Source organism: Cetorhinus maximus, chromosome 22 (genome assembly GCF_964194155.1).
Source record: "Cetorhinus maximus chromosome 22, sCetMax3.hap1.1, whole genome shotgun sequence".
NCBI lineage: Eukaryota > Metazoa > Chordata > Chondrichthyes > Lamniformes > Cetorhinidae > Cetorhinus > Cetorhinus maximus.
Window position 1 is genome coordinate 7,624,154 of NC_135900.1, and position 18,193 is coordinate 7,642,346.

Consider the following 18,193-nt stretch of genomic DNA (forward strand, 5'->3'; position numbering starts at 1 on the left):
CATCGGGTGGTTTAACTGAGCGTGCAGAGAGAATACACCCACTTAACTGTGCTGAATGTTTGCAGTCGTGTGTAATGGTGGGGTGTCAAGTATCATCTCTCCCAGGCAGCTACTGCTAAAATCAAGTTTCCTTTCATGTGACACTGAATGATGTTTTCTCAGAGGCAAGCTATTAACACGATAGCCAGAAAAATAAGTGAGGTGTTCACCTGCATGAACACGGGTCTCATTTTCCATGGAGTTTGACTTTTGAGAAAAAAAGTATCTCTTGCTCTCAAATCAACCACATTCAAAGAACAGAAACCCCCTAAAGTTTTGTACAATTGGTTATCACAGCAATATCTGTCAGTAGCATTAGAATTGAAACAGAATGATGTAAATCCTTACCAAGTCCAAGTCGATTTTTAACGTGCCCTCAGACTTGTTACAACCAGGCCTGATTTCTGAAATAAAGGAAGGACGGCTTGTCAATGTGATTTAAACATTTTAATATTAATTGAGCATCGTGAGGTTCACCGAAGTCCTAGAACAGATGATACAGTTTATGTAGCCTGTGATTATCTAAAATTAAGGCTTTGTAATCTGCACACTTTTATGTCAGCACTTAGGATATCCTTTAATTTTCTACTTCCACGTGATAGAATATCAAACCACTTCAGATATCATGCACCAGCTGTTTTTATCGATTCTTGTACAGTGATCTGCTGGAGCAGGGGTGGAGTTAAACTTTAGAACCATTAGCTGTACATTAAATTCAACATAGAGAAATCTGTAGAAAAGATGAGGGGCGGACTTCTTGTCAAAAGCCAGGGAATTAAAACTGGTGCAGCAAATGGAAGTATGGCAGACAGCTGCCCTGTGTCTGAGTGTTCATTGTTGATAATCGTCAATCTGTGGTCTCAAGAGTAATTCAAAACAGGAATAAGGTATTGCTCCTGGTTATCAGCCAGCATTTAAGAGAGTGCAACAATGTGCTAGCAGACTGCAGCCACACAAAAGCCCTGCAGCACACTCCATACGTACAGTTCTGCTCCATTGGTAGGTACATTTGCATTAAGTAACTGGATCACCCTGCAATCATTTTATAAATGCTGAAATTAAGTTTAACTTCTTTCCCAGTGGCCAAGTAGGACTGCACATGGCAGAGCACTGATACTCTCCTGATGCTTAGGGGAGGCAGTGGCGGCGATGTCAGTCGACTAGTCATCAACGGGGCCACAGGTTCACATCCCACCATTGCAGCCGGTGAGATTTAAATTCAATTAATAAATCTGGAATTAAAAAAAAGCTTGTCCCAATAATTGTGACCGTGAAATGATTGTCATAAAAAAAAAACCAAACGGTTTTCTAGTGCCCTTGAGGGAAGGAAATCTGCTGTCCTTGCATGTCTCCAGATCCACAGCAATGTGGTTGTCCCTTAACTGCCCCTCTGAAACCCCTATGAAGTCTAAAAGGGATGAAAATGGATGGACCACCCAGGCCTAACAACGCTGTGGGTGTACTTACACCCATATGGACTGCAGCCGTTCTCAAGGGCAATTAGGGATGGGCAATAAATGCTGGCCTTGCCAGTGACACCCGCATCCCATAGAAGAAAAAAGATGAGCCAAAGCCAGGGAGCTCTGCTTACAACTGCTTCCTCTCACTTGTTTACTTTGCTTTGCAAAGTTTAAAATTATAATGTTATTTGGATTTTTAAAAAATCTAATTTTTAAATTAGGCAACCACAACATCACTTCACGTTCACAAACGCCCACAGCCCTGCCAAATTGCAGACACACTGATCCCTTGGTCTCGCGTCGGCTTAGTTTCAACATGTTGGGCAATGTTTCTCATCAGGATTATTTTTTTCCCTGCGAGTCCAAAGGGTACACGGTAATCAGGTTGAATTTTTCTGCATTTTGAGGAAAGCCCTGAACAGTCAAAATGGGGAAAGAGTCAAGATAAAGCCATTGGGGCGGACAGACAGGCACTGGCTTCACTCAGACCAGGTCAAAGTTCAATACCGTCTCCCTCTAGATCAGAGAATGGATAATGAGCTCATCCAGCAAAGAGGAAAGACATACCTAGAGCGAACAACCAGGACAGTTTGGCAAAGTCCAAGGAAGAGTGCTAGAAAAATAACAAGGGCACCACATAAGACGTAAGAACAGAAGGAGGCCATTCAGCCCCTCGAGCCTGCTCCACCATTCAATGGGATCATGGCTGATTTGCAACACAACTTATATGCCCGCCATTGTCCACATTCCTTGATACCTCTGGCTAACAAAAGTTTATCAATCTTAATTTTAAAACTAACTAATCTAGCATCACTGCCATTTATGGAAGAGTTTTCCAAACTTCTATCACTCTGCGTGTGGAGAAATGTTTCCTAATTTTACTCCTGAAAGGTCTGGCTCTAAGTTCTAGACTATACCCTCTTGTGCTAAATTCCCCAACCAGGGGAAAAAGTTTTTCTCTATCTCGCCTATCTGCTCCCCTTAATATCTTGAAAACATTGACCCAAATCACCACTTAATCTTCTAAATTCCAGGGAATACTACCCCAGTTTGGTTAATCTCCCTCTCGTAGCTAAACTCGTGGAATCCAAGTGTCATTCTGGTAAATCTACACTGCATTACCTCCAAGGCCGACGCATCCTTCCTAAGATGTGGTACCCAGAACTGCACACAGTAACTCTAGGTGAGGTCTAAGCGGGGCTTTGTATAGCTGAAGCATGACTTCTACCCTCCTTGGATTCAAGTCCTCTCGATATAAAAGCCAACATTCCATTATCCTTTTTGATTATTTTCTGTACCTGTTCATGATATGATAATGATCTTGGTTCCTGACTCCCAAGTCTCTTTGGGCCTCCACTGTTTCTAGTTTTTCAACATTTAGAAAGCCCCTGTTCTATTCTTTTCAGGTCCAAAGTGGATGATCTCATATTTGCCGACATTGAAATCCATTTGCCAGAAGGCACGATTTTCCAGCCCTGCCCACCGCTGGGATCGTCCAGACCCACCGAAAGTCAATGGGCTTTGGGCTGGGCCGCCGAATTTCCCACGGCAGGTCCCACCAATGACGGGGCCAGAAAATCCCGGCTACAGTTTTGTTCATTCACTTAATCTATCGATACCTCTTTGCAATATTATGCTTCCATCTACACTGCCTACAACGCCGCCATTCTTAGTGTCATTGGGAAAACTTGGATACATGGCTTTCGATTCCATCCTCTAAGTCATTAATGAATGCGGTGAGTAATTGAGGCCCGAAAACAGATCACCACTGGTCACATCCTGCTAAGTAATGTACCTGCCCATTATCCCTACTCGCTGTCTCTTTCCACTCAGCCATTTCCTAACCAGGTCAATAATTTGCCCTCAATTCCATGATCTTCAGCTTTAGCTAACAGTCTCCTATGAGGAACTTTGTCAAATGCTTTCTGCAAGCCATATAAGTAATATCCATAGACATTCCCTTGTCCACTACTTTAGTCATCTGTTCAAAAAATTCAATAAGGTTCGTCGGGCATGAACTTTACAAATCCACACTGGCTCCTTCTGATCAGCTGAAAAATTGCAAGGAGTTCAGTCACTCTGTCCTTAATTAGACACTCGTAAGTCCCCGACAACAGATGTTAGACCAACTGGTCTATAATTCCTCGATTTCCAGCTCTTGGTTCTTATAAATAGCGCAGTGACATGCAGAATTTTCCCATCTGAAAGGAGCGATTCCTGAAGCGAGAGAAATTTGGAACATTATAGCTAGGGCAATTTTTAAAATATTCTTTCATGGGATGTGGGCGTTGCTGGCAAGGCCAGCATTTGTTGTCCATCCTTAAGTGCCCTTGAACTGAGGGCAGTTAAGAGTCAACCACATTGCTGTGGGTCTGGAGTCACATGCAAGGATGGCAGATTTCCTTCCCTGAAGGATGTTAGTTAAGATTCGTTATCACCTCAACAAAAACAAAAATACCTGGAAAAACTCAGCAGGTCTGACAGCGTCTGCGGAGAGGAATACGGTTAACGTTTCGAGTCCGTTTCAAACCCTGGGATGGACGCTGTCTGGTCCTGGGGATTTGCCACTCTTTAGTGCCATCAATTTCCCCGTTTAAGTTATCTTAAGTTAATTTCATTAAGTCCCTGATTCAATAATAGTTACTTAGGGATATCTGGCAAACTGACCACTTTGTCTACTGTAAATACTGATACAAGGCAGTTATCTAGCATGTCCCCCATTTCCTTATTTTCACTGGCAACATCCACATTATCAGTTTCCAAGGGTTTAGTTTACATTGCTCCTGATCACTGACTTTCCTATTGCGATATAGCTTTGCAAGCTTCTTTTCACACTCACTTTTGTAGCTCTTACCGTCAACACCTCTTTGTCCCTTTGTCTATGACATCTTTTGGCAATCTCCACCTATCACTGGCCCTCTATCCAGCTCTACCTGTGTTCCCCCCCCCTGCCCCCCTTTAAACCTGCCTATATTTCACCTCTCTTCTATTTTTCCTTAGTTCTGTTGAAGGGTCATTCGGACTCGAAACGTTAACTGTGTTCCTCTCCGCAGATGCTGTCAGGCCTGCTGAGTTTTTCCAGCTATTTTTATTTTTGTTTTGTAGCTCTCCCTGTCTGATTTGTCATTCCTTGTTGCTCTTATTATCTTTCTCATCAGCCATATTGTCTCAATCTTATGCGATCTCAATTTACAGGGAGATGGTGGCATAGTGGTAATGTCACTGGACTAGTAACCGGGGGCCCAGGCTAATTCTCTGTGGACATAGATTCAAATCCCACCCTGGCAGCTGGTGGAATTTAAACTTGATCAATAAATTTGGAGTTGAAAGGTAGTCTCCAGTAATGGTGACCATGAAGCTATCACTGATTGTCGTAAAAAAAAACCCATCTGGTCCACGAACGTCCTCTAGGGAAGGAAATCTGCCACCCTTACCCAGCCTGGCCTACATGTGACTCCAGACTCCACAGGAATGTAGTTGATCCTTAACTGCCCCTCTGAAATGACCTAGCAAGCCACTCAGCTGTACCAAACTGTTACAGGTACCAGGTGGACTGCAGCAGTTCAAGGTGGTGGCTTGCCACCATTTTCTCAAGGGTAATTAGGGATGGGCAACAATTGCTGGCCTTGCCAGCAACATCCACATCCCATGAATGATTAGAAAAAACCTACATGAAAGTGAAAATCTTCTGTTAAAAATGCTCTGCTTTCACTACATGCTTGTCTAATCTCTGTATTTGTACAAGCTACCACTTCACAGTTACCAGCAGTGGGCCTATACACAATTCCCACTACAGTCTTAATTCCACCCATAAAGTCTCCATTACCACCTTCCTCCTATTATATCCTCTCTTATCATTGAAATGGTTTCATCTTTAACCACCAAGGCTACTCTTCCCCCTCTACCATTTTCCTTACCCTTTCTGTAGACCTTATAACCTGGGATATTTAGTTCTGGTCCTGATCGTCTTGTAGCCATATTTCCATAATGGTTATCATGTCATGCCCTGCAAGTTGAATTTGCGCTTGTAATCCATTCAATTTCCTCTTTTTACTCCGTGTGATTGTATAAGGAACGCTTATTTAGGGCACACGCCCAAACCTGTCTTTCTGCTGTAATGTTTAAATAACATTATTTCCTATTTCGGTCTCCTGGTTTAATTACTTCACACCTCGTGGCCGTCAATTTAAGAGCTTGGATTAAGTATTGCTGGAAAAAAAAAAGGGACATGTTGAAGCTTTTTGTCTTGCACTCTTCAGGACACTTTGCAAGAATACCGATATAAGGGAGAAACAACAATTTAAAGCGTATGCGAAGAGATTGCTGATTGATTGGCAAGTGGACCCTGATTGGTAGAGGCGCTGCCATGGAGAATGTACCAGTAATGGTGACGGACCAATCAGAACTCTCTTCGCATACACTTTAAATTGTTGTTTTCCCCTAATATTGGTATTCTTGCAACGTGTCCTGATGGGTGCAAAATGAAAAGCTTTGACATGTCTCTTTTTTCAGCAAAACTCAACTCAAATATAGAAATTTTTTTTTGGAGATGGTCTTTAATCAAACTAATCCAACTGCCTGCAAATTGCTCCAACCCCCTACAGGGACAAAACAAAGATAAGACACCAACTTCAAAATGCAATTAAATGTATAAATTAAAATAATTCTGCCCGATTCCTTTGCAGCAAATGCTGTTGATATGATCTGAAACCCATCTGTATGAGGTCAGGAGGAGGCTGCAAAGTCCATCTCCACAGAGGCTGCACTCAGAACCTGATCCTGCAAAAAAACAAGTTCTAGTTCGGAACTTGACACAGAAAAGTCTGGCAATAGTCTCATCCCCAGGTAACTAACACATTATTGGGTTCAATAGCAAAGAATTAAGAGAATCTACAACTTTTCAGTTGGGATATTAACCTACATCACTGAATGAGCTAACACAGCAGTGAAAACTGATCCCAGTTTTCCAATGCTACTTTGTCAAAGAATTTGGTTCACTCCAACAGATGATTATATTTTATATTAGAGAAAGGAAACTTTAGCTGAAATGCACTCTAGCTCCAGCCACTGACTTGGCGTAAAGCAGTGCGCTATATTGCTTTATTTTATTCTTTCATGGGATGTCGGTGTCGCTGGCAAGGCCAGCATTTGTTGCCCATCCTTAACTGCCCCTGAACTGAGTGGCTTGCTAGGCCATTTCAGTCGGCAGTTAAGAGTCAGGCACATTACTGTGGGTCTGGAGTCACATGTAGGCCAGGCCAGGTAAAGATGACAGATTTCCTTCCCTAAAGGACACTCATGAACCAGATGGGTTTTACAACTATCGATGATCTTTTCGTGGTCACCATTACTGAGACTTGCTTTCACTAAATTGATTTTAAATCCCACCAGCTGCCATACCCATGCCCCCAGTGCATTAACTTGGGACTCTGCCTCAATAACCCAGGGACATTAACCACTACGCCACTGTCTTCCCCAATATGTTAACACAGTGCCTGGAATAAGGGTGTTCAAATAAAATGACAGCACTTTCTATTGGTATATTCAGCTCTGTTGGAGGAAATCAAAGTATGAAAATTATTAGCGACGGAGAGGAGAGCTCAGGAGGATAAAGAGCCACTGAGATTGCAAGCAGTCCCAAACAGGGCCTCCCGAATTGCACCAATACCATAGATAACAAGTTCAGCTATTCTCCCTTCCTGTAATAAACTGGGCTGTTTGCCCATGAAGGTTTGACAGAATTAAACAGCAGAATATAGTGTTTGGTTTCAGGAATAACTGTGAGCAGTCCACACCTGCAGCTACATGCAAGTCTTTCACAATCCCAACTACTTGCAATTGCTCGAGATTCTAACCAGTCATCACGACTTTATATAGAATAAAGATTTGCATGTATATAGCACCTTGCATGCCCGAAAGGATATTCCAAAGTGCTTTACAGCCACTGGAGTACCTTTGAAGTCTTGTTATTGTTACAATGTAGGAAAGAAGGCAGCCAAGCTGTGCACAGTAAGATCCCAAAACAGCATTGAGAGGAATGGCCAGAAATTTGTTTCATTTAAGTGATTTTGGTAAGAGTGATAAATATTGGCCATCTTGTGATCCCAGCTGAGGTTATCCCTAGACAAGCCTGATCCCAGGGTGGAACCCGACTTGATAGATCCTAACTTTTTTTGTTTGTTTAGATACGTGGAGAGTAGATACTGAACAGAGTCACAGGAGTCAGCTGATGAACTTTTAACAAAATAAAACATTTATTAAACAAGAAAAGATGAACTATATTACAATACTCCTTCACCCACAGCTATATCTTTATAGATTTATACAGATTTGTAAGGATAGCACAAGCTAGAAAAACTATCTTGTACTCTAGTGTCCACAGTAAGCAGTCTATGTAAACCAAAAAGTGACCTGTGGTCAGGCACACCACATCTGAAACCAAGTGACAGTTGCCACCCTAAACAGATGCTATGGATCTCTCATCAACTCCCCCCTGACACTTGGCCCACCATGAGCCAACTGGTCTCACTGAATTCCGTCCTTCACACGAGGGTCACACGTCCTTCTCCATTCTCTAAGATCGCGCCTTGGAAGCTTCTCCCAAACACCTTCCGCAAGGGTTCACCTCCAGGGTTTCAAACTCTCCTTCTGACATTCCTCTTCCCTGGGTCACCACATGCAGTCAAGCTGTCTTCCACGCTCTCTCTCTCTCTCTCCAATTCAGCTGTCAACAGTACACCACTGCTTCACACGCCCATAGCAAAGAGTTACAGACCTTCCGCCGTCTCTTTGGGCCTTCTTGCCTCTTGCAAGCTGTTCTCACTTTAAATCTGCTTTCCGCAGCTTTTGTCTCTTTAAATCTGAAGCTTGGAGCCTCTCTGCCCCTCACTCTTAACTTCATTCAACAGGACCTTTTCCAGGTTCCTGTCCTTCCTTTGGCTAGAGGGTCTTCTTTGGACTTTCCCCTCTTCCACTCCCCAGGATTTTTGAGGCTATTCCTTAGCTTGAGAGTGGCTATCTGTCCCTCTTGCTCCAGTCTCTCTCTGGCAGCTTTAGCTTGGGACTATCTGCCACTACTAGATAGCTCAAAACCAGCTGAACTCCAACAGCTTCCAAAACAAACTGCTGTGTCTAGCTTCTGTGTGTGCGCGTCTGTGGGAGGGACCTGCCTCTCTGGATCCCTGTTGCCAGGCAACAGCCCAATTCTCCTACTCTTATTTGCTTAACTGCTTGAGTCGTAAACTCTCATTAGAAATGTAAGTGCATTTTTAAAGTGAAGCTAAAACTCAATTCGACCTTTCTTAGTACAGAGATACAAAAATACAAATCAAACTTAAACTTTAAAGCTAATACCCATTCCTAAATCCTACAAATACCAATATAATTTCCTTAAACTATCTCTATTTCCTAACAGCCAAGACACTGGAGAACACTCCCCTGCTCTCCTTCAAATCATTTCCACCTACCTAGGATGACAGATGGGCCCTCGGTTTAGCTTCTTCTATGAAATATGATATCTTTGATAATGCAGCACCCCCTTTGTACCACCACTGACACTGTGAGGCTCTCTCAGTAGTACCCCTACAACAGTGCAGCATTCTCTCAGAACTGTCCTTCCAACAGCACACTCCCTCAGTACTAACCCCCCCAACAGTGCAGTGCTCTCTTAGTACTGCCCCTCCAAAAGTGCAGCACTCCCTCAGTACTGGCCCTCTGACAATGCGGTGTTCCCTCAACACTGATCCTCCAACAGTGCAGCGTTCCCTCAGTGCTGATCCTTGGACAGTGCAGCACTCCCTCAGTACTGACCCTCCAACAGTGCAGTCCTCTCTCAGTACTGACCCTCCAAAAGTGCAGCACTCTCTCAGTATTGGCCCTCTGACAATGCTGTGTTCCCTCAACACTGACCCTTTGGCAGTGCGGTGTTCCCTCAATGCTGAGCCTCGGACAGTGTAGCGCTCCCTCGGTACTGACCCTCTGAGAATGCGGTGTTCCCTCAACACTGACTGACAGTTCAGCACTCCCTCAGTACTGACCCTCCAATAGTGCAGTGCTCTCTCAGTACTGGCTCTCTGACAATGCAGTGCTCTCTCAGTACTGGCTCTCTGACAATGCAGTGCTCTCTCAGTACTGGCTCTCTGACAATGCGGTGTTCCCTCAACACTGACCCTCTGACACTGCAGCACTCCCTCAGTACTGACCCTCCAACAGTGCAGTGCTCTCTCAGTACTGACCCTCCAACAGTGCAGTGCTCTCTCAGTACTGGCTCTCTGACAATGCGGTGTTCCCTCAACACTGACCCTCCGACTGTGCAGCGTTTTCTTATTATTCAACTGGGAGTGCAACCTAGATTTTTTTCCTCACATCTCTGACTCAGAGGTGAGTGCGTTGCCAATTAAGCCACTGCTGCCACCTTATACAACATTACATTGGCCTACCTTACATCATAGCAAAATACCTAGCCACATCCAAGTAATTCAATCATTAATGACTCAGGAATATTTACAGCACTAAACATGTTTAAACAACTCCCAGCATTGAACTGAAATAAAGCAGCTCAAAATACACTCAAATAAATAGTTAAAATCTCACCAAATATTCTTACTGAGGCTAAACTCCCAATTCTCCTGAACTTTGACTCTCCATTGGCATCTGCAGATTCTCCCTGTTGTGTCACGACTTGTCACATCGCTCAGATATCAACACATTCCACACAAAATTACCGGGCAGTACAGTGAGTGTTCGCACAAAGACACGCACAGGTGAGAGGGGCCATTTAGCCCATCGGGTCCGACCTTCCATTGAAACCTATGATTCCTAGTTACAGTCTCCTGCTGTTAACTTGCTGACTCCAGCTCCAGCCTTCATCTTCCATCCCAGGTGTTAACGAATGGCTGTGTGAACAACCACCTCCTGGTACCAGTTCCAAAGCTACCTTTTCCCAGTTTATACTATGCACAGTTGTGGGTTAACTTGTAACCGTGCTCAGCATGAACCTTTTTACTTCCACCTCATCTCCTGTATCCCGCTGCAGGCTCCACATGAACAGAAAAGCGTAGCGTCAAAGGGGGCCATTCAGCCCATCGTGCTATGTTAGCTTTCATTCGCCACCTTTCAAAGGTTGAAAAATCCATTTTTGAGTCTTTTCTCATATCACATAACCGCCCCCCCCCATGACCCTGCCCCCAATGTTTCCTTTCAGCTACAAGGGTCAAGTCTAACAGTCCTGAGAACAATTACAGGTTATGAGGGTTTCTGCCTCTACCACCCCTTCAGGCAGTGAGTTCCAGGTTCTCATCACCCTCTGGGTGAAAAAATTCTTCCTCACATCCCCTCTAAACTTCCTGCCCCTTACCTTAAATCTATGCCCCCTGGTTATTGATCCCTCCACCAAGGGGAAAAGTTCCTTCCTGTCTACCCTATCTATGTCCCTCATAATTTTATACACCTCAATCATGTCCCCCCTCAATCTCCTCTGCTCCAGGGAAAATAACCCCAGTTTATTCGATCTCTCCTCAAAACTAAAGCTCTCCAGCCCAGGCAACGTCCTGGTAAATCTCCTCTACACTCTCCCTAGTGCAATCACATCCTTCCTATAATGTGGATTCCAGGACTGCACGCAGTACTCTAGCTGTGGCCTAACCAGCGTTTTATACAGTTCCAGCATAACCTCCCTGCTCTTATATTCTATGCCTCGGCTAATAAAGGCAAGTATCCCATATGCCTTAACCACCTTATCTACCTGTCCCGCTATTGCCCCTCTTCACAAAATGTATCTCTTCATACTTCTGTGTATTAAATCTCATCTGCCATCTGTCTATTTCACTAGCCTGTCTGTTACTTTCCTCCTTACAGTTTACTCCATTTGTCAGTTTTGTCTCATCTGCAAATTATGCCCTGTATACTCTAGTCCAGGTCATCATTATTTATCCTGGGGAACGAACACCCTGTATGTCAGTCCAAAAAACAATCAATCATTCACCACACTCTCTGCTTTGTGTCTTAGCCAAAATGTGATACAAAAAATACAACAATATACATTAGACAATTCTATCTTAACACAAGTATCAAAATATTGGAGATATATGTGGAGAACGTTGACATAAACATAGTTAGTTTAATATGCCTGGCAGTGCAAATTTAATCAAGATTAGTGGACTAAACCTGCCTAACAAACACCCAAAGTGACAAGAGCTGCAATACCGAGAATTGGACATCTTCACACAGACCAACACAAAAAGAGAATGGAATTGCTTTTCTTACAAGAGATTGCACAGGAGATCAGGAAATAGAAACATTCATTTTGTTCAACTCCTTCTACGCAACCCTCGCGCAGCACAGCACAAATGCTTCATCAGATCAGGTTGGCACGACTTAACTCTGCCACATTTGTTGGCTCCGTTTGGGAGCAGAATCACAAATGAACACAGCTATTGTTCAGATATCTGAGTGTGTTCCTGTGTTTATCAAAAGGACTAGTCACAAAAAGGCAAGGAGACTGTTAACTCCAGCCTTTCACTTAAAATTTAAAAAACTAGAGGGGTTTGATAGACCATCAACATCAGCAACCACTCATGTGATTCCCAATCAAATAATGAAAAGACAAAAAAGGAACAGGGAATAGAAGCTGGTTTGATTTATTTGATTTAAACAAATGTTGATTAAAAACAAAATATGTACAGCTGGCTTAAAATCACTGCCAATGGGGCTGAATGTTGATGCTCACATCTTATACAGACACCAATTTAATTGGGAAGATCGAGGCCAACAATCAGCTCGAGGGCACTGCATCAGCAACAGATTCAGACTTTGCTAGGCACTTGAGCTACCAACTGAACAAGTCGGATCAAACACCTCAAACTGTTTTCCGCTGCTGGTGTTTCACAATGTATTCTGGAGCTTATAGCCAAAGGGGCTTCCTCAACACAGTTAGTGAAGATAATAAACTGTTCACACATTGTCCAATTTTGTAGAATTGATCGAGAATCTCTTCAGTTTGATACAGTAAAGAAAAATGAACAAAAATACTCAATAATGATACATTCAAGGACAACTTTTAGATACATTATTCCATGATTGTTACACTGAACTTTACTTACAGATAAACAAGTCTTTCCACAAAATTAGTTTTCTGAACAAAGTTGCAATTGCCAATGCACTGTAATTAACTTTGTAACTAAATTCTAACTAGCTATACAATGTAAATAAACATTGTAATTAGCTATACAATGTAAATAAACATTGTAACTAGCTATACAATGGGACAAACCACTGTAACCAACTATATGGTGTAGCTAAACATATAACTAGTTACGCATAACTAGTTATACAATGTAATTGAACATTGTAACTGTGTATATAATGTAGCTTTTTAAAAACGTAATTCCAGAAGCGAGACACTTAGAAAGACCCAAATAACGTCACAGCGAAATACACAACAGACGCTCTGACATTCGCAACTAATGAACTGGGGACAGGACCAAAATCATTCACAATTTCAAACACTGGCTCACAACCTGTTGAAAGCTGCTGGAACTTTCACTGAGTTGGGATCATTGGTGCTTCCCCTTGCAGCTCACTCCCCTCTGTTCCTGAATTCCTGAGGTCAATGGATGTCGGTCAGCACGAGGCAGCATTGCTGGTTTTATGGAATAAGCAGCTCTTTATCCAGCATCCAATGTCTTTGCGATTAAATGCTTGCACAGCTTGATTCCAGAGATAGAGCAGTCTCCCTAGTCACTATGGACGCTGCATGAAAATAACTGCCCACTGAGAATTTTTATAATACCCTTCTGAAAGTAAGCGTACCGTGTCCATAATTTACTGGTTTCAAGATATTTCACTACTGCTGTGCCAAACTTTGCCCATTCGTCATGTGCCTCATCTTTCTCTACTGGGTTTAGCAATGGACCTTTTACTATTTCTCTAACTTCTGTTTTACAAATAGTATCGCCAGAGGCAACATTACAGTTTGAGATATGGAGCGACACCCCGTTATACTGTGGTATGTCTTCGAACACTCACCACAGCATTCCCAACATCACATCACACACAAATAGAAAGGCTTTTCTCACTGATGCTACTGTTCGTAAACTGTTGGCCAATCCTTACTTTTCTCAGTTCCAGTTATGCCATCATCCTTCTCATTGCGTTGAAGTTAATGCCTTGAATTCAACACACCATCTGTTTCTAAAAGTTAATCTATCCCAGCAAAAAGAAAGATTTGCATTTATATAGGGCTTTACACAACCACCAGACATCCCAAAACACTTTACAGCCAATGAAATGGCTTTGAATTGTAGTCACTGTTGTACTGTAGGCGATACGACTGCCTTTTTGTGCACAGCAAGCTCCCACAAACAGCAATGTGATAATGACCAGATAATCTGTTTTTGTGATAGTGAATATTGGCCAGGACACTGGGGGGAAAACTCCCCTGCTCTTCATCAAAACACTGCCATGGGATCTGTTACCCCCATCTGAGGAGGCAGACAGGGCCTTGGTTTAACATCTTATCCAAAGTGCAGCACCTCTGACAGTGCATCATTCCCTCAGTCCTACACTGGAGTGTCAGCCTTGATTGTTGTGCTCAATACCTGGAGGGTGGGACTTGAACCCAAAATCTTGTGAATCAGAGGGTGAGAGAGTTACCAACTGAGCCACAGCTGAGACTTAAATCTGGGGACTCCTTCCCTCCCTGAGCTTTCACCTTTCCCTTCAATGCAGAGCATCACCGAACAACTCATTGTTCATTCATTCGACTTCCTCTCCCGCTCTTCTTCACTTTGGTGATGTCTCACGCTGTAACTGTAATTCTGTTCAGCCGCCCTTTCCTCCTTTTAATTATTCTTTTAAAAAACCTGAACCTTTTCGCTTACATAGAAAAGATGAGACATCCATTCTCACTTCTGATCTCTTATTTTACAAGGAAGCATATTAAGGGGTATAGTAGCGTCCTGGTTATGACATCATACAAATATTTCTACAAATATTTTCGATGTCTAAGTTAAAACAATGAAGTCTACAGCAACTGGCAAGACTAAGGCAGGTTTTCCCCATAACCATTTAGCAGGAATTGAAGATAATTGGAGCATTAGTCAGCACAGATCTTATCTAACTCCTGTAACCCATGAGAAAGCTCAAATCCATCCCGTGATAAACATAACTCTATTTAGTGCAAGTACTGCACATAGTTCCCAGCTCAGGGTAGTACGATGACAGATTTCACGAGAGAACATCACACTCTGTGGAGCCAGGAACTTCCCCAGAAGTTATTCAACTACCTGTTAGATGTGGATGGGTGAATAACACCGCTGGCCTGGGCACATTTTGGACAAGGTCTGCTGGTTTGCTGCACTTCACCTGGAACTGTACAACACTGACAGGATCAGAGAGTAATCCTGCTGCCCACACAGCCTGGCCTGGCCTGGTACCTCAGAAAGTGAAGATCAAATTACAGGAAGCAGACACATATCAGAGGGCTGATCACCCACAACATTTTCAACGTTCTTTCACAATTGCTCTGGTTTTGACTGTCTCGCTTCACACTCTTTAACTAAGGAAAATTGTTTATCTTCCAATTGTCAACTGCAGCTGCGTATATTGTACAATGCAGCCTCACCCTCCTCAACAGAGGGAGCAGATACCAATCAATCACTGCCCTCTCCCCAACACAGGGGAGTCATTCTTCACATTATTCATTCACGGGATGCAGGCGTCACTGGCTAGGCCATCATTTGATACCCATCCCTAATTGCCCCTTGTGGAGGTGGTGGTGAGCTACCTTCTTGAACCGCTGCAGTCCGTGTGGCGTAGGCACACCCTACGTGCTTTTAGAGAGGGAGTTTCAGGATTTTTGACCCAGTGACAGTGAAGGAACGGCAATACATTTCCAAGTCAGGATGGCAAGTGACTTGGTGCGGAACTTCCAGGTGGTGGTGTTTCCATCTATCTGCTGCCTTTGTCCTTCAAATAGTAGTGGTCGTGGGTTTGGAAGGTGCTGTCTAATAGCCTCGGTGAATTCCTGCAGTGCATCTTGTAGATGGTACACACTGCTGTTACTGTGCATCGGTGGTGGAGGGAGTGAATGTTTGTGGACCGGGTGCCAGTCAAGCAGGCTGCTTTGTCCTGGATGGTGTCAAGCTTCTTGAGTGTTGTGGAGGCTGCACTCATCCAGGCAAGTGGAGAGTATTCCATCACGCTCCTGACTGGTGCCTTGTGGATGGTGAACATCTCCACTTCTGACCTTATGATGGAAAGAAGGTCATTGATGAAGCAGCTGAAGATGTTTGGGCCGAGGACACTACCCTGAGGAACTCCTGCAGTGATGTCCTGGAGCTGAGATGACTGACCTCCAACAACCACAACCATCTTCCTTTGTGCTAGGTATGGCTCCAACCAGCAGAGAGATTTCCCCCTAATTCCCATTGACTCCAGTTTTGCTAGGGCTCCTTGATGCCACACTAGGTCAAATGCAGCCTTGATGTCAAGGGCAGTCACTCTCACCTCACCTCTGGAGTTCAGCTCTTTAGTTCATGTTTGAACCAAGGCTGTAATGAGGTCAGGAGCGGAGTGCCCCTGGCAGAACACAAACTGGGCGTCAGTGAGCAGGTTATTGCTAAGCAGGTGCCGCTTGGAAGCACTGTTGATGACCCCTTCCATCACTTTACTGATGATTGAGAGCTGGCTGATGGGGCGCTAATAGGGCGGGTTGGATTCGTCCTGCTTTTTGTGTACAGGACATACCTGGGCAATTTTCCACATAGGCGGGTAGATGCCAGTGTTGTAGCTGTACAGGAACAGCTTGGCTAGGGGCGCAGCAAGTTCTGGAACACAAGTCTTCAGTACTGTTGCCGGAACATTGTCAGGGCCCAAAGCCTTTGCAGTATTCAGTGATATCAATCAACCACTGCCCTCTTCCTGACAGAGTGGAACAGACAATAATCTTAATGCTGCTGCCAGTACCTTGGTTGATATCAGCACACAGAGCTCCAGTTTGGAATTCTCTAAAACCCATGATTTAGTTAAGCACCACCTCACGCACTGACCGTTTTAAAACGAAGATAACAGCAATATACTGCGGGGGATGGAAATCTGGAAAAGCAAACAGAAAATGCTGGAAAAGCTCAGCAGGTCTGGCAGCATCTGTGGAGCGAGAAACAGAGTTAACGTTTCGAGTCCGTGTGACTCTTCTTCAGAACTGAGGGGTAGGAATGTGATGGGTTTTATACTGTTTACGAAGGGGTGGAGTCGGTGAAGCAAAATGGAGGGTCGGGGATGTCTGGCACAGAAATTATCACTGGAAGGGGGCTGGGGAAAGAGAGGTGGAAAGCTTTCACACAGATAGTTATTCGAAAGAGAGATCTTGAGGTGCAGTGGGTAGTGTCCCTGCCTCTGAGCCAGAAGCTTTGGGTTGGAGTTCCTCTCTGGGACAGCCACAGAAAGAACATTCATAATGTGGCCCAACATGTTGATTATCAACCTGCCAATTGTTCCAATGCACCTACAGCAGAAGTTAAGAGCAAGAGAGACTCATGGTGCCCCTCAGGCTATAGCTTCAGACTAGCAACCTGTTCCAGGAAAACCAAACTACAGAAAACATGTAGTTCTAGATGTGGGAAGCCTTCTAAGTTACTAGAACAGGGAATGATTCACCACTAGGGAACAGGGACAAGGACATCATTTAAAAGCGGGACCGGAGAAGGATTTGAAATCCAAAAATGTAGAAAGGGGACAGAATATGAGAATCAGGAGCCAGCAGCGACACAGGTATGATGGGCTGGACAAGCTCTTTTTGCACAATCGCACTTATGATTCTAGAGAATAGATTGAGCAGAGTGAGCAGTGTGATCAACAACATGCGTGTGCGTGTTCAGGCAGAACATACACATGATATTAGTCACTTATTTCTCCAGATGCCATCACCTTGCCTCCCAACTTAAAAAAAAAAATTAGGACCCTGATTTGTGAGTTGTTCCTCATTTCAACTGGCTTACAGTCATAGAGTTATACAGCACAGAAACAGGCCCTTCGGCCCATTGTGTCCATGCCGGCCATCAAGCACCTATCTATAATAAAAGCAAAAAACTGCTGGAAATCCAAAACAAAAACAAAAATAAAAATACCTGGAAAAAACTCAGCAGGTCCGACAGCATCTGCGGAGAGGAAGACAGCTAATGTCTCGAGTCCGTATGACTCTTCAACAGAACACAGCCACCTAGTCTAATCCCATTTTCCAGCACTTGGCCCATAGCCCTGTATGCTTTGGTGTTTCAAGTGCTCATCTAAATATGAGAGAGTTCCTGTCTCTACCATCCCCTCAGGCAGTGTGTTCCAGAGTCCAACCCCCTCTGGTGAAAAGATTTTTCCTAAAATCCCCTCTAAACCTCCTGCCCCTCATCTTAAATCTCTGCCTCCTGGTTATTGACACCTCCGCTAAGGGGAAAACTTTCTTCCTATCTACCCTATCTATGCACCTCATAATTTTGTACACCTCAATCAGGTCCCCCCCTCAACCTTCTCTGCTCTAAGGAAAACAACCCCAGCCTATCCAGTCTCTCTTCGTAACTTAAATATTTCATCCCAGGCAACATCCTGGTGAATCTCCTCTGCATCCCCTCCAGTGCAATCACATCCTTCCTGTAATGTGGCGACCAGAACTGCACACAGTACTCCAGCTGTGGCCTAACTAGCGA

At 43.9% G+C, this 18,193-nt stretch overlaps 1 protein-coding gene across 1 annotated transcript in view; it reads right to left on the reverse strand.

Moving 5' to 3' along the window:
• Positions 1-18,193, reverse strand: part of tspan9a (tetraspanin 9a) — a 197,531-nt gene that overhangs the window by 167,485 nt on the left and 11,853 nt on the right. The window contains exon 2 of the mRNA XM_078567733.1: positions 388-443. The gene's annotated coding sequence lies outside the window, so the exon portion shown is untranslated. The remainder of the gene's footprint in view (positions 1-387; positions 444-18,193) is intronic.